The 25,425-nt window shown below is 45.0% G+C and overlaps 1 protein-coding gene and 1 long non-coding RNA gene across 11 annotated transcripts in view; one reads left to right on the top strand and one right to left on the bottom strand.

Moving 5' to 3' along the window:
- The window catches only part of LOC106507125 (uncharacterized), a 299,118-nt gene that overhangs the window by 23,074 nt on the left and 250,619 nt on the right, over positions 1-25,425 (bottom strand). The gene's annotated exons all lie outside the window — the stretch shown is intronic.
- Positions 1-25,425, top strand: part of LOC110261780 (uncharacterized) — a 537,063-nt gene that overhangs the window by 464,078 nt on the left and 47,560 nt on the right. The gene's annotated exons all lie outside the window — the stretch shown is intronic.

Below are 25,425 nucleotides of genomic sequence, written 5' to 3'. Positions count from 1 at the left end.
GAGTCAATACAGGCACGATCTGATTTTATGAGCCAGCTATTAGAGCAGCTTTGGCATTTATGTGTGATGCGCCGGGTAGGACGTAGCCGCCAAGAGTCATTTGTGTCCGCCGTCTGGACTAATTGAGCGACAGTAATACAGCGCTGCTTTTAGATAAACAATAGGTGGCAGAGCCCCATAGGTCTCGGCAGGGAGCGTGTTTGTGCCTTTCCAAGAGCGACTGGCCGAGCTCGCCTGCCTTAGTCATTCCACTAAGTCAAGTCCTTTAAATCAACTAAATTGAATGCAGTTTTGACAGGGAAATCAGCATGCTGGTTGGACAGCCCTGAGCCCCCTCCCAAGTCTCATTCAAAGCAGGGGGCGTGGGGGTGGAACGTTAGCAAAGCGGGGGAGCAAATGTCACACGGTGGTCACACGTGTTGTGTCATGTGCCGAGCGGACCGACACGGAAACATCGCAGCCCAGCTGCCCACTTCCGTGACCTCGGCAGACACAAGCCGGGCGAGGACAGCCGACCTGAAGGCAGCAGAAGGGATGTAAGGAGGGGTCGAGGCCCCCACCTGTTGGGGGCGACTCTCTTTAGGAGCAGGAGCTTCTCCGCCGTTCTCCCTCCCATCCGAAGGTGCCCTCTAGCCAAAGACCTGAACCTCTACTCTGTGTAGAGATTAAGATCTCTTGTTACAAAGAAGAGAAAGGCCTCACAGGCTGGTCTCCTTCAAGTCACTTTATCTTAACTCAGGTTCACACAACCACCAGGTTTTGCAGGTGCCAATGGGGGGCTGGAGGGAGGCGTTAAACACCTCTTGTCTTTCCAGCCTCCGGCTTCCCCACCCAACTCAGTCACACGTTCTAGTTAAGAGCCATGTGCTGGCCTGGCCAACACAGCTTCCAGACAGGTTTGCTGTGCCCCTGCCACACTAAACCCCCTTGGCCATTATCAAGTCGCGTTGCCCCGGTGGGGCTTTAGGAAGTGGTGCGCAGTCCAGCCACTGTTGCTTGAGGTCCTGTGCTGGCTGCTGCGAAGCAGGAGATAAGATGGGTCCAGGTCCCAGATAAGATGGGCCGTGCACCTGTCACCTCTTCCCTGTGAGCAGGTGTTTCAAGAGAAAGACTCTAGCAGGAGCAAGGAGGAGCGTCCTGCGTGGACAAAAGATAGCGGCCACCCCGTTCTCATTCCTGAGGTCAAGGAGACCTCGGGAACTACACACTCGCAGGAGGTTCCTCGGGGGCCAGAGAAGGGAGGGGGCACCAGACCCCAGTACATCACGTCCACCTCCCAGGAACCCTGGGGGTGGAATCCATCGTGGCTGAAAGAGGGGCGCACACGCAGGGGAGGGCCCTGCGTCAGGCCAAAGGATGGGGGGCGGGGCTCAAGGCGAGACGAAGCAAGATGATTGGCCAGAGGGAGCCCGGAAGGACCGCCCCCACACAAGTGATGGACGTGACCTCCAGAGCAGGTGCGACCTCTTCCGCTCTGGCTCTTTCTCCCTCCGTCTCTCTGCACACCCCCCGCAGAGCCCGCCTGTGCTTCGCCACCCCTACCTTCTCTCTCTTCTCTCTTGCACTTATCTGCTCACTACCCTCAGGCTCTCTGATAAATTCTTTCTCCAAAGGGTCGAGTTCTGGGGGGCCTCCGTCAAGTGGTGAAGGTTCAGTGTTCTCACTCCACAGCCCCCCCCACCCCAGAGCAGCTGGGGAGACATCCTCTTGGGAGACCAACCGTGGAGGCTGAAGTCTTATGAGGAGACAGGCAGGCAGACAAGTATCATACGACAGAGTCTTGCCCCCGGGAGGCACTTCAGGAGGCCGAGTGGCTTCCTCTGTGTCTTAGCTCATTCTCTGTGACAAAAGACCACAGCCTGCGTGGCTGAAACAACAGATGTTTACCCTTCACAGCTCTGGGGGATGCAAGTCCAAGAAAAGGCATGAGAGGATTCAGTTCTTGGTGACATCCTGTTCTTAGCCCATGTGGCAGGTAAAGGAAGCTTTGGTGTCTCATCTTCTTTTTATTTATTTGGCTTTTTTTTTTTTTTTTTTTTTTAAACCATTGCACCTGCAGCATACAGGAGTTCCCAGGCTGAGTCCAATTGGAGCTGCAGTTGCCAGCCAGGCCATAGCTACAGCAACTCGGGATACAAGCCGCATCTGCAACCTACACCACAGCTCAGGGCAACGCTGGATCCTGAACCCACTGAATTGGGCCAGGGATCGAACCCGCGTCCTCATGGAAACAAGTCAGGTTTGTTACCGCTGAGCCACAGTGGGAACTCCGATCATCTTTTTAGAAAGGCTCTAATTACCATCCTGGGGGCTCTGCCCTCAGGACCACACCTAAACCTCATCACCTGCCAGAGGTCCACCTCCAGATGCCATCACAGTGGGGTCGGGTCGAGGCTCCAACCTGTGTATCTGGAGGGGACACAAACATTCAGCTCTTAGTTCCCAGGGTACCCAGCCCCAGATGGGCCAGTTCCCTCTCCGGCCACAGCCCTGACCTTCTGGGCATCTGTATTTCCCACCCACTACGCCACCATTTCTGTCCGTTTCTCTGATTGAAACCACTGGGACAGCTGAAAACTACCTTTCACCCACCCTTCAGGGAGCCCCCCGGGTGCTGCCCCCGGGGACGTCAGGGTCGCCCGGCCTGAGAGTCTTCTCCGTCTTCTCTAAATGTCGCTTCCTGACCTTCTCCCGTCTTGGGCACATTCTAATACTTTCTGTGAAAAATATCCGTGATGGCTAATTTTCTGTGTCAGCTTGTCTGGACTGTTTGGTTAAACACTGGTCTGGATGTTGCTGTGAAAGCAGCATTTTTTTAAAGGCAGGATTAACACTGAAATCAGTAGACTTTAGGAGAAGCATCCCCTCCAAAATGGGGGCGGGCTCAAAGGGGAAAGTGTTGAGCCAAAGAGGGTTATGCTCAAGCCTTACCATCAAATGGAATTTACACTGCTGGGTTCCTGCCTTTATTGGGACCCACGACCCTTTCTCCTTCCGAGTTCACCCACCTGGAATGGGAAGGTCTATCCTTCGAGGTCCATCCTTTGAGGGTCCCACTGTATTCTGGAAGCAGGTAACTTGTAGTCTGGTTTCACGGGTTCCCAGATGGAGAGGAATTTTGCCCCAGGTGAATCATACCCCAAGCCATGATCACTCACTCCTTATTTAGATGAGATTTAGGACTTAGACTTGATACCGGAATAAATTAAGACTTGCAGGGCTCTTGGGATAAGATGAACATATTCTGCATGTGAGAAGGGCCTGAATTTTGGAGGGCTGGAGGGTGTTCCATCATGGCTTAAAATATGTCCCGCAGAATTGGTGTGTTGAAGCCCTAACCTCAGAACGTGACTGTATTTGGAAATAGGGTCACTGCTGATGAAATTCGTTGAGACGAAGTCATACTGAAGTAGAGTATGGCCCCCTAACCCCATATGACTTGTGTCCTTATTAAGAGGGATGATTTGGACAGACAGACACACACACACGCACCAGGGAACACCTTGTGAAGACTGGAGCCCCGCTATGACAATCCAGGGAACTGCTAGAAGCTGGCAGAGAGGCATGGAGCAGACATCCCTCCAGAGCTTTCAGAGGGAGCACGGCCCCACCCACACCTTGATGTCAGATTCTAATTTCCAGAACCGTGAAACAATACATTTCTGCTATTTAAGTCACCTGTTTGTAATACTGTGTTGCAGCAACCCCACCAAACTAATAGTGCCCTTTCCTTGTCACCCCTGCACTAGCCTGCTGGACCCTCACCTGGAAGCCCACCATGCTGGACACGCCTGTGTCACAGAGGGGCGACAAGAGGTCCTGCCTCTTGGCCTCCCCGGCCTTTCCTTCCTGCCACTGACACAAATATCAACACACGCAGGATGCAGCCACGTGGGGATTGGTCTGGCCCCAAGTCTTACAGCATGCTTTAAAAATTAAGCCAAACATCATTAAGTGGCATAAGCACTTTAAAAGTATCTGAAACATGGAAGTCCCATTCCTCTGAAACACACGTTAGTGTGAAAAAGTGAAAGGAGAGAACACAGCCTCAAAAGTTGTGTCTTCTTTCTGTCCATCAAAATACTGGGAACGGGAGGTCCCAGTTACTCAAAAAGACCCATGTGCTTCTTAACTAGCTCTGACCAGAAAGATCCAGTTTCTTGTCTTTATTCCAAAGATTGTGTCTGATGGAACATGGAAAAGAAAAACACCAGTTTAGGAATTGAGGAGCTGGATTCAAAGCCTGATTGGGTTTCTAATCAGCTCTGTGACCTGAGTTAAAAGACTCCTCAAGCTTTTTGAGCATCACCTTTCTCATCCATAAATGAAAGGAAAAACGCCTATCTCAGAGGCTACAGACTTTGCTTTAAGTCACTTATTTTCTCTGGCCTCTGGCTCCTGGAAAGGAGGGAGCATTTTAGCATAAAATACTCAAGTCCTGGAGTGAGACTCCATCCTTATCGGCTGCATGAGGAAGGTCTGCCATGTGGATGATCCACCAGAAAGAATAAAAAACTTGGGAGGGCAGGGAGCCCCCCTGGTCCCCAAGGCCAGGAGTGCCTGTCAGCCCCCCAGAGAGCATCCATGTTTTGTGGGGCCTGGAGTTTCACCAATTTGGGGGCCCTTTTTAAAGGAGTGGAAATCCTAAATACAAATAGAAAAGTAGGCAGGGGACACCAGGAGAGTGGAGCCAGGACCCGGGGCAGTGCAGAGAGAGATGTGAAAAAGGACAGAGAGCAAAACAGAAAGAAAGATTCTCCAACACCCACCCCGAGCTGATTTAATATGGCCGGAGCATCAGTATAGTTCCATTCAGGTGTTTGTAACTGACTACTGGCAAGATCAGCTTCCCTTTTTTGTTGTGGTTTTGTTTTGTTTTGCTTTTCTGTTAACTGGTTGGACACAAGTGCCTGTTCAGATCTCAAAATATTTTGTCTATTTTTTCCCTTATGTGATGCTAAGGATGAATTATTTTCGTATCAGAAAGCCCCCACATGCCGCCAGGGCCCAGCTTTGGACCACATGTGGATCGGCCCGCTGGTCATAGCAAACCTGGGCTGACCCACCAGCACCTGTTCCCACGAAGCCTGGGGACAGCTGTTCCTGCAGAGGAAGGGGACAGCACCAGGAACTTGGCCTGAAGGAAACCAGGTGTGGGAAGGAAGGAGCCGGTCAGACATTCAGTTGGCACGTGCTGACTGAGCACACCACCACCGCGGTCACATACCTGAAGCCCCGGAAGCCACATAGATGTGAGAATTCAGAATGTTCCAGATTTTACCAGGACACTCTGGTGCACAAACCATCTGATAACATCCCAGAGGGGTCTGAGGCAAAATTCCTGGGTATCGAACACGTCAGTATTTCTTCACTCGTGGTATCAGCAAAATGTATGGCTATTCACTAAGTGGGATAAACAGAGCCTTATATCCTTCACATGTGGCCACCAAAGCAGTTAAAAAATCTCTCTGTTTTCAGAGCCTTCTGGATTTTAGATTTATGGATACAGGACTGTGGACTTGGGCCAGGTGCCAAGAGGTGTTCAAAGTGCCCCCAAGGCCCACAGACAGGCGTCCACAGAACCTGGGGGTCCTGCAAGGTGAATAGGTCCCTCTCTGAGCCACATCAGATACAGGCAAAAGCCTCGTGGGAAGAAGGCAAGATTTTAACAGAAAAAAAGGGAGCAAAACAATAGAAATGGTGTGCTTAAAAATAAAATCTCTGCTAGAAAAATCATACGAGGGAGTTCCCACTGTGGCTCAGCAGGTTAAGAACCCGACTAGTGTCCATGAGGATGCGGGTTCAATCCCTGGCCCCACTCAGTGGGTTGGGGATCTGGCGTTGCCATGAGCTCTGGTATAGATTGAGACTCAGCTCTGATCCAGCATTTCTGTGGCTGTGGTGTAGGCTGGCAGCTGTAGCTCTGAGAGTCAACCTCTAGCCCAGGAACTTCCATATGCTGAGAGCGCAGCCATAAAAAGACAAAAAAAAAAAAAAAAAAAAAAGAAAATCACACAAGGAATAGAGGACCTGCCCCTGCAATTCCTGTCATCAGGAGCTCTGGTGTCCTGGAGGGCCTCAGCTGTGGTTGGAGATGTGAGACCAGGCAGGACACAGGTGACACCACCAGATAGAGGCAGAGCCCAGTGGGAGGAGACCCACGTCTAAGGGCCTCTGCAATGTGTGTGTCGGGCTGGGGGGACACGGGGCACTGGGGGACAGAGAGTCCAAACATTTTCAGATCTGAGAGCACCTGCAGGTCCTGTTAGCTGTGTGTGATTGTTTGTACGTGTGTTTGCGTTTGCACCTACAAACTTGGGAGAAAAGGCTTCTTCCACCCATTTAGGTTGAATGCTCAGGGCCTGCAAATTAACTGACAGGAGACAGATTAACAGGAGAAAAAATATGGTTCATTTACATGTGCCTGTGGGAGTTCTTGGTAATGGGTAACGTGCTGAATCTTGGAGGTAAAGGTTAATTTACCAACTTAACAGAAAGGGGCGGGGGGCGGGGCCTTGTGGGAAACTGGACCAGGTTTTGCTGGGTTTTCTCAATGCTGATGGGAGAGGCCAGTCCGCCTCCTTCCTGAAATTTGCAGGAAACCCCCTTAAAGCGGGGCTGGTGGCAGCTGTATTTTTCGGAAGGTTCTGCTTTGGCCAGATAAGGGACATTCAGATAGGATTTCAAATATTTTCACTTTAAAATAATTTTATACTCAAACTATAATTATATATATATATATACACACACACACGTATATTATATATATATACACACACATACATGTGTACATACATAGCAGTTCATACAAAAATGTATAAATATAAAAAGTACATATGTATATATGTATGAAGAAAGAAAGAAAAGAGTTGTTTCCCAGTAGCTCAGTGGGTTAAGGATCTGGTGTTGTCACTGCTGTTGTGCGGATTTGAGCCCTGACCCAGCTTGGGGTCAGGTTTGGTCTAAAAAAAAAAAGGAAAAGAAAAGAAAGGAGGAAAAAAAAGAAAAAAATGTTTCTAGTAATCAGGCATGAGCTACTGATTCACAGGATGGTTACAGCATTTCTGCACCTTCCGGGTCCACAGTGAATCAGCTCCAGGAGGAGGCCGACATCACTCTTCACTTCTATCTTCTCAATCTCCCTCTGTCTTTTCTCTCATCCTCCACCATTTGCTCCCTTGCGGCTGCAGGCTCAGGCCAGGGACAGCTGAGGAGGCGGAAGGGCAGCGTGTGAGTGTAGGTGTGTAGGGGTGCTTTGCTGAGGGTCCTTATTTTCTGATGGGGCAGCCTCAGGCTCTTAGGTCCACCAGGAATGACAGAGGAAAGGAGTTCCATGTGGCTCAAGTCTCCGCCCTCTGAGTCGATGGCCCAGGGACTCTGAAGCACCAGTAGGGCAGGTCACCTTCTGGGACGTGTCAGCAGGTGGGGCAAGACCCGGAGGAACCTGGGCTCTGACCTCACTGGGACCCACAGGCTGGGACACGTGGCTGTAGACTCCCTGCTGAGACTGTCCACAGAGTCTAAGAACGCTTACCTCTTGCTACATTGCTCTCCTCCCCTGACTCCCCCATAGAGCTCCCAGAGGTCATCCTGCACTTCCGGGCAAATAGCTTCGGGATGTTTCTCTCTCCTCTCTCTCACCCTTGGGAAGGTAGGGGAGATCAACTTGTCACTCCCAAATATCTCTTTGGCACACGGCTTATTTCAAGCTGAGAACAATCAGCACCAGAAAGACTCAGGAAGAAACTGACCTTGCCCCTAACTACCTAAAAGCATTTAGACAGAGGGCAGGTTCCCAGAATAGAGCTGGCACCAGAGACATTCTCAAAGATTCCTGGCTGGGTCTGGCGGGAAACACGAGGCAGAGCCTAAAGATCAGAGTTGACACGGGTCCCATTGTCCCTGCAGGGCCAGCACACATTTACTTTCCAAACACTGGCTTTTCCATCTGCACGCCTTCCTCCCCTTTGAAGTCCTAAACCACCACCCAGCATCCCTTTCTGTCTTTGGCAGAAGACGCTATTTAAGGAGAGGGCTTCAGCCATTGCAGCCAGTGAAACAACTTTCCTGGGTCCCTCCCATGTATACACGTTATTCACCTTTTGTTGGATTTTCTCTCGTTCATCAGTCTCACGTCAGTCGAATTCTTAGAGCAGAAGAATAACCCAGAAGGGCGGAGGAAAATGTCTTCCTTCCCATCCAGGGGGACCACCCCTCCGGGCTCTGAATCCCATCCCACATCCTTCACCCCGTTTCTCCACTGCACACCACCCACCCGGGGCTCCCTGCACGTAGCCAGGATTTCACCAGCAAAGGGCAAGGCTGCCTGGGGGCTGATCTGTTTCTAAGACAAGGTGAAGACATTGCAGAGGGAGGGATAAAGCAGCCCTGGTCAAACTTGCGGCGAGTCTCTCGTGAGTGTTTTGCTTCTCTGGGTAGGAACGCCCCTGCTCCTGTTTATCTGGCCCAGGGGAAGTGCTGCGAGTAGACCTCTTGGCTAACAGGGATCCCTTTGCTCTGTGAAGAGGGCGATTACTAAACAATGACACTATTACCAAAGGAGCGCGGAGCTGGCTGGAGCCAAGCGATCTTGTACTCTAGGTTTACAGAGCTATAATTATCCAGAGTTTCAAAACACAATGGTATCTGCTGAAAGGGAAGGAACCAAGCAGATGAATGAGGCACATCCCGTGGACCGATGACTCCACGTGAATGGGGTGGCGATGTTTTTCAGTGTCACTCAAATTAACAAATGTGCTGAAAGGTTTAAGCAGAACAAATGCACAGGAGGCGGGGGTGGGGGGGAGTCAAATCAAGAAGAGGGATCTGTTTCCTAAGACCAACAACAGACTGGCTGGAAAAAGCATATTCCGGGCTGCTGCTGTGAACAGCAGTCAGGACGAATGAAGGCTTATGAGGGTTTGCCACGTGAAAATTGAAGCGTTTTCCAGTTGCCCTTTCATTTCAAAATAAACTCTTTTAACCTCCAGGGGACCCTGTGTGGAGGAGTGGGGGGAGTGGGCGGCCTTACTGGAGAGGTCCATGTAGTTTGCAGTTCTGAGGCCGTGCTGGACTGGAGGCACATCATACAGTTTGGTGGAAACTGGTGGTCAGGAGAGACCAGGGCCTTTAGCCTAAAAAGAGATTTGGCCCATACAGTAGAATTGGCCTCTGCTTCGAGCATGCAGGTTTCAGTATGCCCTCTTCAGTAATGATCTGTCCCCAGACTAAGGATGGGCCACATGCTCAGGGCTCTTGAGGACTTTTTCAAGATCTACAACCTAAGTCAAGGTCTCTAGCCCACCTACTGCTTATGTTGGGGAAAAGTTCTTTCAGACAAAAAAACTAAAGGAAGAGTTACGAGAACAATGACAAAAACAGACTTAGAGGAACCTCTCGTTCAGGCTCTCAGACCTAAGGCAGTGTCTCTTGCACAGAGTGAGGGTCCAGCTGGGGTGGTGGGGGAGGTTGTTGGTTGCAGATTATTCTCTCAAGTGATCTCCCTGCCCACCTGCTTGTGGGCTGTTGCAGCCATGACACACAGGAGCTTGGCTCAGTTCTGAAGGCAGAGCCTGGGGAGATGGGATTAAGATGGCAGAACAGAAGGACTGGAGCTCAGCTTTTCGCCTAAAAACAACAAAATTACAACCAAATGCTGACGTGAAAATCGAAGCGTTTTCCAACCAAATGGACTGAAAACTTTCAAAAAGATATGCTACTCCAGAAGACAAAGAGGAGGCCACGTCAAAAGGGACACATACAAATTGAGAGTAAGAGGATGGAAGAAAATACTCCTTGCAAATGGGAATCAAAAGATAGCTGTAGTGGCAGTACTCATATCAGACAAAATAGACTTTAAAATGAAGAATATCTTAAGAGACAAGGAAGGTCATTACATAATGATCAAAGAATCAATCCAAGAAGAAGATATAACAATTTTAACTATCTATGCACCCAACATAGGTTCACCACAATATATAAAGCAACTGCTAACAACCTTAAAAAGACAAATCGACAACAACACAATCAAACTTACAGCAATGGACAGATCATCCAGACAGAAAATCAATAAGGAAACACAGGCCCTGAATGAAGCATTAGACCAGATGGACTTAACAGATATTAATAGGATATTCCATCCGAAAGCAACAGAATACACATTCTTCTCAAGTGCACATGGAACATTCTCTAAGATTGATCACATCCTGGGCTATAAATAAAGCCTCAGTAACTGTAAGAAAATTGAAATCATATCAAGCATCTTTGCAGACTACAGTGCTATAAACTGGAAATCAACAACAAGAAAAACAACTGAAGGCAGAGCCTGGAAGTGATGTGTGTCATTGATGGTGACACAGCAGGACAGACAACGGGCGCATTGGGAACGTGGAGGCTTCCCGGGCTTTCCCCAGCTGCCCTGGGTGGTCTCTAGTCGAGCCCCGTGCTTCAGTGGGTCTCTTCCCACCTCCGTGCCCTGTTGGTCCCCTCCTCTGATCGCCCCACCCTTAAGCACACTAAACACGTGGACAAAGCACTTGCTAGCTTTCTCTTACTCTACACAGTGAAAAAGTTTAGATCTATTTATCAACTTTCCCAGAGGTGTCAGTCTCTTAATTGTTGCAAAAGGAATATGATAGAAACATGAAAAAAATCAGTAATTAAAAACAGTTACTGGAGTTCCTCTTGTGGCTTAGCAGGTTATGAGCCTGACTAGTATCCATGAGGATGCAAGTTTGATCCCTGGCCTCGATCAGTGGGCTGAGGAGCTGGTATTGCCGTGAACTGTGGTGTAGGTTGCAGATATGGCTCCAGTCTGGTGTTGCTGTGGCTGCGGCATAGGCTGGCAGCTGCAGTTCTGATTCGAACCCTAGCCTGGGAACTCCATATGCCACAGGTGCAGCCCTTAAAAAACACCTCATAGGCTCAAGGCGCAACCCCTGGTACCTCAGAATGTGACTGTACTTGGAGATACTACCTTTAAATAGGTGAATAAGTTAAAATGAGGTCATTGGGACGGCCTTAATTCAGTCTGACTGATGTCCTTATCAGACAAGGGGGTTGGGGCACAGACACACACCCAGAGAAGGCCGTGCTGGTGAGGAGACAGTAGAAGGTGGCATCTACAAGCTCAGGAGAGAGGCCTCGGACGACATCAGCTCCACCAACCGCAGCCCCGGGAAGAAATCACCTCCTGCTGCTTAACCCATCTGGTCTGTAGTACTTTGTTACGGCAGCCCTGGCAAGCTAATCTTCCCCCCAATAAACCATTTGCCCTGGAACCATTGACTTGGCATCTGCTTCTGAGAAATCCAAATTTAGATTCAAAGTTTATTGATTTTTTTTTTTTCAGATTTTCTTATCCCCAAAGATGCCCTTGAAGCTATGCATTACCTTTTAAGCATGGCTATAGCTTTGGTATGCAGTGGCTGATAGTATAATGTTAAGTTTTGATATGTAGTATTATTATTTAACTTGAAGGGTTTTTTTATTGTTTTATAATGATTTTTATTTTTTCCATTACAGCTGTTCTGTCAGTTTTCTACTGTACAGCAAGGTGACCCAGTCACACATACATGTATACATTTTACTTTCTAACATTATCATGCTCCATCACAAGTGACCAGACATACTTCCCAGTGCTATACAGCAGGATCTCATTGCTTATCCATTCCAAAGGCAATAGTTTGCATCTATTAACCCCAAGTTCCCAGTCCATCCCACTCCCTCCCCATCCCCCTTGGCAACCAACAAGTCTGTTCTCCAAGTCCATGACTTTCTTTTCTGTGGAAAGGTTCATTTGTGCCATCTATTAGATTCCAGATATAAGTGATAACATATGCTATTTGTCTTTCTCTTTCTGACTTACTTCACTGAGTAGGAGAGTCTCTAGTTCCATCCATGTTGCTGCAAATAGCATTATTTTGTTCTTTTTTATGATTGAGTAGTGTTCCACTGTGTATATATACTTCATCTTCCTAGTCCAATCATCTGTCGATGGACATGTGGGTTGTTTCCATGTCTTGGCTATTGTGAATAGTGCTGCAATGAACGTGCGGGTGCAAGTGTCTTTTTCAAGGAAAGTTTTGTCCAGATATATGCCCAAGAGTGGGGTTGCTGGGTCATATGGCCGTTCTATGTATAGTTTTCTAAGGTACCTCTATGCTGTTCTCCGTAGTGGTTGTACCAAGTTACATTCCCACCAGCAGTGCAGGCGGGTTCCCTTTTCTCCACACCCTCTCCAGCACTTGTTATCTGTGGACTTACTAATGATGGCCATTCTGACAGTGTGAGGTGGTACCTCAAAGTTTTGATTTGCTTTTCTCTAATAATCAGTGATGTGGAACATTTTTTTCAGGTGCTTGTTGGCCATCTGTACATCTTCTTTGGAGAAATATCTATTCAGGTCTTTTGCCCATTTTTCCATTGGATTGTTGGCTTTTTGTTGTTGAGTTGCATAAATTTGTATATTTTAGAGATTAAGCCCTTATCAGTGGCATTGTTTGAAACTATTTTATCCCATTTTGTAAGTTGTCTTTTTGGGGTTTTTTATGGTTTCCTTTGCTGTGCAAAAGCTTGTCAGTTTCATTAGGTCCCACTGGTTTATTTTTGCTTTTATTTCTGTTGCTTTGGGAGACTGGGCTGAGAAAACATTTGTATGGTTGATGTCAGAGAATGTTTTGCCTATGTTCTTCTCTTCTAGGAGTTTGATGGTGTCTTGTCTTACATTTAAATCTTTAAACAATTTTGAGTTTATCTTTGTGCATGGTGTGAGGGTGTGTTCCAGTTTCACTGATTTACATGCAGCTGTCCAGTTTTTCCAGCACCACGTGCTGAGAAGAATGTCTTTTTCCCATTTTATGTTCTTGCCTCCTTTGTCAAAGATTAATTGACCGTTTAGGTGTCTGGGTTTACTGCCGAGTTCTCTGTTCTGTTCTACTGGTCCGTATATCTGTTTTGGTAACCAGTATACACTGTCTTGATTACTGAGGCTTTGTAATATTGCCTGAAGTCTGGGAGAGTTATGCCTCCTGCTTGGTTTTTGTTCCTCAGGATTGCTTTGGCAATTCTGGGTCTTTTGTGGTTCCATATAAATTTTTGGATTGCTTGTTCTAGTTCTGTGAAAAATGTCATGAGTAATTTGATAGGGATTGCATTGAATCTGTAGATTGCTTTGGGTAGTATGGCAATTTTTACGATATTAATTTTTCCAACCCAAGAGCATGGAATATCTTTCCATTTCTTTGAATCCTCTTTGATTTCCTTGCTTAATGTTTTATAGTTCTCAGCATATAAGTCCTTTACCTCCTTGGTCAGGTTTATTCCCAGGTATTTGATTTTTTTAGGGTGCAATTTGAAAAGGTATTGTATTTTTGTATTCTTTTTGTAATATTTCATTGTTAGTATACAGAAATGCGACTGATTTCTGAATGTTAATCTTATATCCTGTTCCTTTGCTGAATTTGTTGATCAGTTCAGGTAGTTTTTGGGTTGGGTTCTTAGGGTTTTCTATATATAGTATCATGTCATCTGCATAACAGTGACAATTTTACCTCTTCTCTTCCAATTTGGATATCTTCTATTTCTTCTGTTTGTCTGATTGCTGCGGCTAGCACTGCTAATATTATGTTGAATAACAGTGGTGAGAGAGAGCATCCTTGTCTTGTTCCAGATTTTAGTGGGAAGGCTTTCAGCTTTTTCTCCATTGAGTATTATATTTGCTGTGGGTTTGTTGTAAATGGCTTTTATTATGTTAAGGTATGTTCCCTCTATACCCACTTAGTAAGAGTTTTAATCATGAATGGATGTTGGACTTTGTCAAATGCTTTTTTTGCATCTATTGAGATGATCAGATGGTTTCTGACTTTTCTTAATGTGGTCATTTTAAATATTTTCTATTTTCCACAATAATTTCTTCTTCGATTCCATGGGTTGTTATAACTTGGAAGGAGCCCAGGCTGGCCTTCTGTGCACTCCAGCCATGGCATATGTCACTTCTTCTCACAACCCACTGTCCAAAACTAGCTATAAGGCTCCACCCAGCCACAAGAGAGCTGCAAGCACAACCTACCATGTGCCTGGAAGGGATGGGAAAACCATTAACTAACAGCATTAATTAACCACACAACCCAGGCTACATGGACATTCTTTCATGTCTTTCCTCTGACATATGTGCTAGAATGTCTGCAGAATAGAGGATAAACCGGGGATGGAATCATGGGTCATCTTATGAACACATCTTCCATCTCGGAATCTCCAAGCTGCTCTCCAAAACGGTTGTGCCTAGTTTCATTTCTACCAGCAGTGCCCATAGATATTGCTCGTGCCCTTACAATGTGGCATATTATTAGATTTAAACTTTCTTTACAAATTGGTAGGTATGAAACAGTATCCTGTGGTTTTAGTCTCTCCCTGACTAATAGTCAAGGCTGGTCAAGTCTCTTTTAAACCACCTGTCCCAAGTCTGTTTCTGTTTTATAAAAAGTAAAGGCTCATTCCCCATAGATGACACACCACTCCTCTAAAAGGAATCCATGAATTTGAACAAGACCTCAGATATCTATTTAAGGAACAAGGTTGAATTTAAAAATGAGCTTTATTGGGGGTCAGAAAACATTTTTGTAACGGTGTTTTTGCTATTTTTTTTTTCTTTGCTGGCTGTATGGACTCTGTTAAGACTTAGCTCTGATTATGTACAGCAAAAGCAGCCTTCTGCAATGGTGTAATTTTGCCCCGATAAAATGGGGCCAAAATGTGCAATGGTTATCATTTTCATGTGTCACAAAATATTCTTCTTTTGATTTTTTCCCCCAACAATAAAAAAAAACGAAAAATCCTCTTGAGTCATGGGCATATAAAAACAGACTACAGGCCATATATGGCCCAGGAGCCCTGGCTTCTTAACCCCTGAACTATATCTGAACTTGACCTGAAAGACTAAGAATAGAATCGAAGGCATACTCAATGTATCACAGCGTTCAAACCCCTCTAATGACACCCCTGTTAGTGCACCCCTCCTTGCAATGAACACTGAGGGTTAAAAATCTTGGCTGGGTCTTTCAAGTCTCTTTCCTCCTCTTCTACCTTACAAGGATTTTCTTAGATGAGTTTCACAAACATAGTTGGGTCCAATAGTCCTATAAGATTCTTTCTGCATTCTGGCTGCCTGGCTGCTTCACACAGCAAAAGCCAAAGGCACAAGCCTTGCAGCCTCTGCATAACCAGACCTGACTCGTCTCTCATCACTGGTCCAAAACCCCCATACTACCCATCACTACATATACTTGCGAAGTGCTTTACAAAATGATTTGTCCCAAACAGTGAATACTGGGTACCATCCTGTGTGGAAGAACAGAAACTCAATGACAATGAATTTTTGGCCAGAAAAAGAAAAGGAGAAAGACTTAAGAAGGTTGTGAGATTCTTCTTTGCTGGGCTGTCATGTGCTAAAAGGGATGGAGTGGTTCTAGGATCTGACTCTGCGAAGCTAACACAGTGGTGCCTCCACATCCCTCTACTTGAGTTTCTCTGAAGTGCTCTGAAGTCTAGTCAGTGTGTAACGGCGTGTTTACTAGTGTCACATTTTGGCCAAGTAGAAAACCACATGTAGATCAAGCGAGTCTCGTTTCTTCCAGGCCTGGAAGACCCTCCACCCTCTGGTACTCACAAGCATGGGGACTCAGATGGGGACTGCCTGGTGCCCTAGCCTTATCTCTCGGTAGCTGGGACTTCACTTCTCTTCCATCCTATGACAGTCTGGTTGGATTGCAGTATATTTACTGATATTGTCAACTCAGGTCACTGGAACATCTAGATTAGGTACTGCATTCTCCCAAAGGCAGAGCAGATCCTTCTCTTTGGTGAACGTTTTCAGTAGATTGTTTTCAAGGCGAGGAAGGACAAGGGGGATGAAAATCAAGGCAATTCGTTTCTTTCTTCTTTTACTTTGGTTAGTGGGACACTTTCTATCGGGGGGGGGGGGGGAACAGTTCCCTTTTATTTTACCAGATCCAGAGAAGCTATGGAACCTGTTACCAATTCTTTATCCATAATTGATGTTAGTCCTACAGGAACTGGGGATAAGAGTTATTGCTGAAAACAAAAGCTGGTGGCTTTCTCAAAGAAGAGGGGCAGACACTCTCGAGAGTGTTGTGTCATAGTTATGCTTCTCTGTCTCATATGTCTTGTTGCCTTTTTGAGAGTTTTCCTTTTATGTCTGGGTTATCATTGCGCTTCCTGGCCACCAAATGTAAAAGAAAGACGGAAAGAAGATGCCTGGAGAGTATTTGTGATGTTGGGGGGCGGGGTCTAGACCCTAAAGTCTTCCCCTCTTCCCATCTGTATTTGATCCCCACTGACGTTTTTTTAAAGTAGGTAATTTCAAGTTTTGATAATCCACTCTAGCACGTAATGAATGCCCAGGCTGTGAAGCAAGCGGGAGAAGTAATTCCTAGGGCATTTGCCATGGCGACAGGTCTAAACTTTCTGCACACCAAGGTCTGTTAAGAGATAGAGCTGAACAAGCATTAGAAGCCTAGAAGTGAGTGAGAAAAATCTGTTCATCCATGGAGTATTTATCGAATCACTCTCTGTTAAAGGCACTGGCTCACCACTCTGAGAGATGAATAAAAAATTAGAGGAAAGAAATGAAGACAGCAGTTCCCTTCGTTGGCTCAGGGGAAATGAACCTGACTAGTATCCATGAGGATGTGGGTTTGATCCCTGGCCTCTCTCAGTGGGTTAAGGATCCGGCGTTGCTGTGGCTGTGGTGTAGGCCAGCAGCTACAGCTCTGATTCAACCCCTAGCCTGGGAACTTCCATATGCTGTACCTGCAACCCTTAAAAAAAAAAAAAAGAATGAAGACAAAAACTATGGTAACTGGCTGGATAACTGAAGAGGAGTAATCAAGGATTCTGTGTCTCAGGCGATGCCAAAGGCAGAGAGAACCTAGGGGTCAGTGTCAAAGCATTTGTTCTCCATCAAATTTACTCCCCACTGTCGTTCTGCCTTGCTGCTTAGACTCCTATCTCACAGAGGAGACCAAAACTGATTCTTCCCTGGGTCCAAAACTGGGAACATGTATCCTAGTCTGATCCCTCATTTAGGGAGATAACTTGCTTTTCCCCATGTTAAGTTTAGATATTTTCTTTGGGGCTACAACTAACACATATTGAAAAGCAGAAATGTAAGGGTGTGTGTGTGTATGGGGGAGTGTAGGAAGTTTGTTTCCAGGATTAAACTGCAAAATTTCTTTTTTGAATGTAATGATTTTCACATTTGCTAAATTCTAAATGAATCTCAACTATTTTGCCCCAGGATTAATTTTCCTATTATCAATTTTCTGCTCTAGAAGTTTTAGAAGCTATGGTAGGTTTTGAACCTAGCACACTAACAACCAGCAGGAATAGTCTTTTACTTGGAATATGGAACAATGAGGAAGCTATTTTCATCAGGATTGACTCCTTCATTAAAATATTTCACATCTAGTCCACTTGCAGTGGAAGATTTTTTGCACTGTTTTATTTGGGGCATCTCTTACCATGTGCTTTGTTTGGCCACATCTGCATATAGTTATGCAGTCACTGTCTCTTAGGATAGTCCTTCCTCTTTCCTGAGCTGGTGAAACCGAGGGGAATCATCAGAATCAGCTCGCCTCTGTTTTCTTGGATGTGTTTCACAGGGACTCCTTTGTATCAACGGAGTCACTCCATCAAAATATCCATGGGAAGTTCACATAACCTCATTTCCCTCTGTTAATGTTACTGAGTTAAGCACAGGACAGAAATATTCTTAGAAGATATATGGCTTCCTCTTAATCAGAGCTAGCCCACAGTGGAGAAAACAGAGCCCCCAGGGACAAAGCAAGATACTCATGAACTCTGGCCACTGTAAGACAAACAATGGAGACCTTATTCTTAATTTAGATTCTAAGCAAAGGTTTTCCTGGTGACCTTGTTCCTTTGGAGCCATCATACCATTCTGCTGATGGATGAGCAGCTTGCTCTGGTACCATGAGTTCCCATTTTGCCCTCATCTCCCATTATCTTCCAGGATATCTGGATTTTTTTTTTCTTCTCATTTCACATTTCTTCCATAATTTGGCACAACAGTAAAAATAAATATAACTCTGTCCTCTTAATAGAGAAACATTCAGCTAAAAGAAGGGCTATTGCTATAAATAAAAATACTCTCTATGTGGTGTCCTGCCTGGAAATACTCCTAAACTTGAACCTTATAGTGAGGACAACCCAAGGTCTCTCATGCTTAGGAAACCACCAAGCTGTAATGATGCTTAGCTGGATGCAGCTATTCTGTTGCACTGAAGCCTGTGAGCCCTGAGGGGTCCACAAGTCTCCATGGGCTGAGAGCCTCCACCTACAGTGCACAGAACCAACCTCCCCCATCAATGAAAAAGCTTCACTGCATCTCTCCCCCTGCCCCATCTGTGATGGGGGGAAAGTTCTCTGAGAAGAGAAATGGAAAAAAAGGGAAGAGGGAGGAATGTGCAGGATAGAAAGAGACGGGAAGGTGGTTTCTTTAGAGACCTAGCCTTCCTCCTGCTCTCATCTGCTGATGGGGTACAAGAGCAGTCTCTGAGAGCCAGTGGCCTAATTCCACACCTGTGTGTGGAAGCCCCAGGGGCTCTGAGACATCAGCTTTTTTCCATCAAAGAAGGTCCCTTAAATCACCCACAAAGAACAGCATGCATGCTTTGCATATATCACACCAACTTTCAACAGTGGAGCCAATACAGCCAGTTTTTTTCCGTTACTGAAACACATGTCTCTTTCTTAAGCATCAGATAAAGCAACTGGCATGCATTTAGAAGCCTTGTTGTGTGAGAAATATGGTTGCTGTGGTAATTGTTTTCCACAAATGTGGCTGCATGTAAGCTGAATGTGAATGTGGTATGTGTCCACTATCATGCAAAAGGTATGAGGATATTCTAAATGTGATTCTAAAGCTTAGTTGATGGGCAGAACTACACTTCCCTCCTTCCCCAGGAATGCCTGGTATTCATCCTACATTAAATCATTGGATTCCAAAGATCTACTGCTTTACTCATGGCTCCTCTTTATTTTTCTTATCCAAATGCCTTCTCACTCTTATTTGCCCAGGAGAGGTCAACATTTGAGGACCTAGTAAATCAGGTCAGGCTTGGCTTTCCCTTACAACTCCGACTTCCTGTAAAGAGCACTTTCTAACACAGAGAAGGGATCTGGAGGATAGGACAGGGATAGCTCGGCGAGGTTTCCACTGATGTCTGTTCGACTTCATGTGAAAACACTCTTCCCTACTCCTCCTTTTTAAACACACAGACTTCCTCAGAGAGGAGGACTATTTTCATGGCTTGTTGCCTCGTGCAGAATGGAGGCAGCAAGGTCAATTTATATTCTCCTCCCCGCCCACATTTTGGAGAGGCAGGATGTAGGATAGAGGGGGGAAAATGCATGCAAGCACAATAGAATGGTGTTTTGTATACTGTGGTTTGTCAATGCATGTTGAGTAAATTGAATTAGATAAAACAAATGCCATAAATATTGATCTTGCACTAATAGAAGTAGAATTTTGTTTCACATTCCCTGTCATCTTATAACATCTCCAAATATTAATAAAAAATTTATGGGAGTTCCCATTGTGGGCTCAGCAGTAACAAACCCAACTAGTATCCATGAGGACTCAGGTTCAATCCCTGGCCTTCCTTAGTGGGTTAAGGATCTGCCATTGCCACAAGCTATGGTGTAGGTCTCAGACACAGCTTGGATCCCATTGTTGTTGGTGTGGCTGTGTGGAGACTGACAGCTGCAGCTCCCATTCAAGCCCCCGCCTGGGAACTAGGGGAATATGCTGCAGGTGCAGTCCTAAAAAAAAAAAAGCAAAAAAATTTTGCAAAACTCCCATATATATATTTATACTGGTATGAAGTGGTGTTCTATTGAGAAGATTGTCACAATTTTCTGATGAAGTATTGAATATTACTTTTGAATGAAAGAGTAAATGCAGATGGCTGACACAATCAAATTAGGAGCTTGAGATAGTTTTGCCCAGTCCAGATTCTGTTTTCAATCAAGATTTGGGATATTGTTTCAGGGAATTCCCAACCAAGATAGTATGAAATAAAAGCCAGATGAGTGAAACAAATAAAGAACTATGGGAAAGCAAAGGAAGAGATGGTCATATCTGTGAGAAAGTTCTGAGAAAACTGTCACAGAGAAGATAATGCAGGAGCAAAGGGCACAGATCTTCCTGGTTTTGCCTTACATGGTACCTAGAGCCAAGCTTAACAATGAGAAGATTCTCAGTAAGTAGTTATTGAATTCATAATGGAAGGAAAGACAAGGAGATAAGAACCAAAGTTCTAATCTGGGAACATATCCCTGTTAGAGGGCAGGCAGAGGAAAAGAAAGAAGACAAAAATATTTTAAAGAAGTAAAAGAGGAAAAGGGATAAAATTCATGCAAAGTATGAAGGATGTCAAAGAACACGTTGAACAGTATTTCCTAATGCTGTAAAGCAGTACTACAAAAAGTATGGTCCTCAGACCAGCATAAACATCACCATGGAACTTTCCAGAAAAGCAAATCTTTGTGCCTACTCCAGATCTACAAAATCAGAATCTTTGCGGGGGGGCAGAATTCTGTATAATAAGCTCTCAAAGTGATCTTTATCACATTAGAGTTTGAGAAACAACATTGTAGCGTATTTCTGGAAGATGTGTTACTGCTGGCATAACTAAGTTCTCTGATTCTGAGAAGATTTCAACTGTTTGGTTTTAGTATCCTCCTAGAACTATGTTGCAGGGAAATTATTACACTAAATTGCCATCTATCACCTTTGCCAGTAAGACTCTTCTATAATTTTCACAATGTCATTTTAAAAAACTGTTGTGATTTTTCTTTCTTTTTTTTGTTATTTCCCCAATACAGTTTTTTTTTCCTACTGTACAGCATGGTGACCCATTACACATACATGTATACATTCTACTTTCTAACATTATCATGCTCCATCATAAGTGACCAGACATACTTCCCAGTGCTATACAACAGGATCTCATTGCTAATCCATTCAAAAGGCAATAGTTTGCATCTATTAACCCCAAGTTCCCAATCCACCCTACTCCCTCCCCCTCCCCCTTGGCAACCACAAGTCTTCTCTAAGTCCATGATTTTCTTTTCTGTCGAAAGGTTCATTTGTACCGTATATTAGATTCCAGATATAAGTGATATCATATGCTATTTGTCTTTCTCTTTCTGACTTACTTCACTCAGTAGGAGAGTGTAATTCCATCCATGTTGCTGCAAATGGCATTATTTTGTTCTTTTTCATGGCTGAGTAGTATTCCATTGTGTATATATACCTCATCTTTCTAGTCCAATCATCGATGGACATATGGGTTGTTTCCATGTCTTGGCTGTTGTGAATAGTGCTGCAATGAACATGCAGGTGCATGTATCTTTTTCAAGGAAAGTTTTGCCTGGATATATGCCCAAGAGTGGGGTTGCTGGGTCATATGGTCATTCTATGTATAGATTTCTAAGGTACCTCCATACTGTTCTCCATAGTGGTTGTACCAGTTTACATTCCCACCAAAGGTGCAGGAGGGTTCCCTTTTCTCCACCCCCCTCTAGGATTTGTTATTTGTGGACTTATTAATGATGGCTATTCTGACTGGTATGAGGTGGTCTCTCATGGTAGTTTTGATTTGCATTTCTCTGATAATCAGTGATGTAGAGCATTTTTTCAGGTGCTTATTGGCCATCTGTACATCTTCCTTGGAGAAATATCTATTCAGGTCTCTTGCCCATTTTTCCATTGGGTTTTTGGCTTTTTTGTTGTTGAGTTGTATAAGTTGCTTGTATATCCTAGAGATTAAGCCCTTGTCAGTTGCATCATTTGAAACTATTTTCTCCCATTCTGTAAGTAAGTTGTCTTTTTGTTTTCTTTTTGGTTTCCTTTGCTGTGCAAAAGCTTGTCAGTTTCATTAGGTCCCACTGGTTTATTTTTGCTTTTATTTCTGTTGCTTTGGGAGACTGGGCTGAGAAAACATTTGTAAGGTTGATATCAGAGAATGTTTTGCCTATGTTCTCTTCTAGGAGTTTGATGGTGTCTTATCTTATGTTTAAGTCTTTAAGCCATTTTGAGTTTATTTTCTTAGGCTCCATTAAAAGGAGGAAATCATCTGAAACAAGGAAAGTGACCGTGGTCAGTGAACTCTGGAGCAGTGTTTTCAGTTCTGGGCACACCCCTTAAAACTAGAAAAACTGTCATTACTTAGAGGACAGTGACTAGAATATTAATGAAACAATTGAAGGGACTGGAAATGTTCTCAACAGAGTGGAAATTTCCAGCAGTTGACCTCAAACATTTGGAAAGGCTCATATTCATTCATTCATTCATTCATTCATTCGATGAATATTTAGGGAGTTCCTGCCATGTGCCAGGAGGTATTTTTCTAACACAGGGACACAGTAATGAACGTGATTGATTCTTAAATCTTGTGGAGCTTACGTTCTCGTGCAGGAAAGAGAGATTTGCTCTGGATGGGCTCACTGTAGAACAAATGGAAGAAAGCCATCAGGAGATACCTTTCAGATGAATATAAAGAACTTCTAGGTATTTGAGCTGTTGAGCCGTGATGGACAACCTATTCCATGCCTGCAGAAGGCAATGGGAACTAGGACACACCCAATCAAAGCTGAACAGAGGAGTTCCCGTCGTGGCACAGTGGTTAACGAATCCGACTAGGAACCATGAGGTTGCGGGTTCGATCCCTGCCCTTGTTCAGTGGGTTAATGATCCGGCGTTGCCGTGAGCTGTGGTGTAGGTTGCAGACGTGGCTCGGATCCCGCGTTGCTATGGCTCTGGCATAGGCCAGTGGCTATGGCTCCGATTCGACCCCTAGCCTGAGAACCTCCATATGCCGCAGGAGTGGCCCAAGAAATAGCAAAAAAAGACAAAAAAAAAACCAAAAAAACAAAAAAAAGCTGAGCAGAGCTTTACTGCATAGGCTCTAGTTGGAATTCCAGTTCTACTCTTTGCTGGCTGTTGACTTTGGTCAAATCACTCAACATCTTTGCACCTCTATTGTCCCATGTGTAAAATGCAGCTAATAATAATAGACCATGCCTGGTGTTGTGAAGATTAAATAAATTACTCTGGGAGTTCCCATGGTGGCTCAGTGGTTAATGAATCTGACTGGGAACTGTGAGGTTGCGGATTCAACCCCTGGCCTCACTCAGTGGGTAAAGGATCCGGCATTGCCGTGAGCTGTGGTGTAGGTCACAGACGCAGCTTGGATCCCGCGTTGCTGTGGCTCTGGCGTAGGCTGGCAGCTACAGCTCTGATTAGACCCCTATGGGAACCTCCATATGCCGCGGGAGCGGCCCTAGAAAAGGCAAAAGGACAATAAATATACAAACAAACAAACAAACTCTGGATTTGTAGTACAAAGTAAATGCTACAAAAGTATTGTAAGTTTTACTTCTTTTTCAACCAACTTTTTATTTTGAACAATTTTCAAACCTATAGAAAAGTTGCAAAAATACCTCTGTACTCTTTATCTAAATTTCTTAGTTGTTAACATTTGCCTCATTTGCTGTAACTCTGAGTGGTTGGTTGCTCTGTTACTGGAACATCTGAGTATTAGTTGTAGCTGTCAGGGCACTTCACCCCTATAATTTCCCGAGAATGAACCAATTCTCCCACACAACTATACTCCTAATGCTCATATCCATGAAATTGATTATTGATAAAAGCCTATTTTCTACTATGTAGTTCATATTCATTTTCCCCAGTTCTCCCCATATTGTCCTTCACAGCTTTTTAAAAAAATCAATTTTTAAAAAATCAAAAAAATCTGATCCCAGTCAAGGATCAGATGTCACACTTAACCATCATATCTCTCCAGCCCCTTCAGTCTAGAAACATACACTGAAATTTTTTTTGGTCTTTTATGGCATTGGCGTTTTTGAGAGATCTAGCCCCCCCCCTTTTTTTCTTCTCATAATGTATCTCAATGTGGATTTGTCTGATTCTTTCATGGTTAGATTCAAGTTTAACATTTCTGACAGAAACGCTACACGGGTGATGTGGTTTTCTCACTATGGCACATCAGGCGACACTCAACGTTAGTTTGTCCCATTATTCCCATTTGGTTAAGGTGGAGCCTGCCACCTGTCCCCATGGTAGCAGTAAGTCGTCTGAAGTGGCATATTTGAGCCTGTGAATGTCCTAGTCTCTGGGCAGTTTCTCACCCAGTGACTTTAGCAGCGTTGATGACTCTGTTATTCACAACGGGCATGGCGTGGTCAAAAGACAAAGAGAGAAGACAATGGTTCAGGGGAAGACTGCCAGAGGGCATCAGGAGGGCTTTAGAGCAAGTGGTTAGCCCCACTTAGAGGAGAGCATAAGGTGTGATATACATGCTTATTTCTCTGACAAGTTCTAGTTTAATGACACTGGGTAAAATTCCTGCAACCTAAAACTCTGTAAAATGGGAATTATAATTTCCATCCCACAAGTTTCATTTGTGGATTGAATAAAAGGGACTCTTGCTGATGATGGTGAGGAATGATGATGACAGATGTGGCATTAAGGATGAAGATGATGAACCATCAACTAACTTACTGGAGTTTAGAGAAAGAAAGAATGCGAAGAACACAAGAGAGCAGATGTGGGGAAAGGACCTTGCTTCACAACTAATCAGATACGAGAAACAAAAAACACAAGGAAAGACACAGAGATTAAATACTGGTTGAATGCCTCCTGTGTGCCAACCAGTCTCCAGCTGGTACATTTAACCAAAGGGTGATGATGACACCCAGATTTACAAGACAGGTCGGAGAAATTCTGGCCTTACCTCCTCGGTTTGCACAAATTAAGGAGGGCAGAAGTCAGAAGAAGGAGATGGAGCGTTTGACCTTTGTCGTATTCCGCCTGAATTGGTGATGCCTCTGGAATGAAACGAAGTGCAGAGGTGGCCATAGCGCTGGGCTGTTTGCATCACAGTCTCCTGAGAAGCTTATCAAAGCTGTAAATTTCTAAGTTAAGCCGCTCCTTCAGAGATTCTGATTCATTACGTCTTGGGTAAGGTTTTGGCCCACTGCCAAGGTAGAGAAAGTGTTCCATGAACCAAAAAGGTCACCTCAGGGGTTGGAAGTCGATTTGAGCATTGTCAGGTTACAGACAGCACGCACATCCCTGGGTGGGGTAGCACTGGCCTGAGCCCTGGTTTATAACAAGAGGAAAAAGCCACCAAGGTCTTTTACAGATAAGGGGAGGCATTCTGGTGTGCACCTTGCTGGGAGTTGGCACGGGATAGCCTGTGTTGTCCCATAGGTGGCCACCAGCCACATGCGATTCAATCAGAATGAAAGGAGCAAGAGGGGATGGACTTTGCCGATACATTTCTCTGAGTATTCAGGGTC

Source organism: Sus scrofa, chromosome 7 (assembly GCF_054392235.1).
Source record: "Sus scrofa isolate SSC_HxYL_T2T_F1_AM1 chromosome 7, Sscrofa_HxYL_maternal_Yorkshire_Landrace_v2.0, whole genome shotgun sequence".
Classification (NCBI taxonomy): domain Eukaryota; kingdom Metazoa; phylum Chordata; class Mammalia; order Artiodactyla; family Suidae; genus Sus; species Sus scrofa.
Note: the sequence above shows the minus strand (reverse complement) of the source record. Positions and strands in the feature narration are given on the sequence as shown.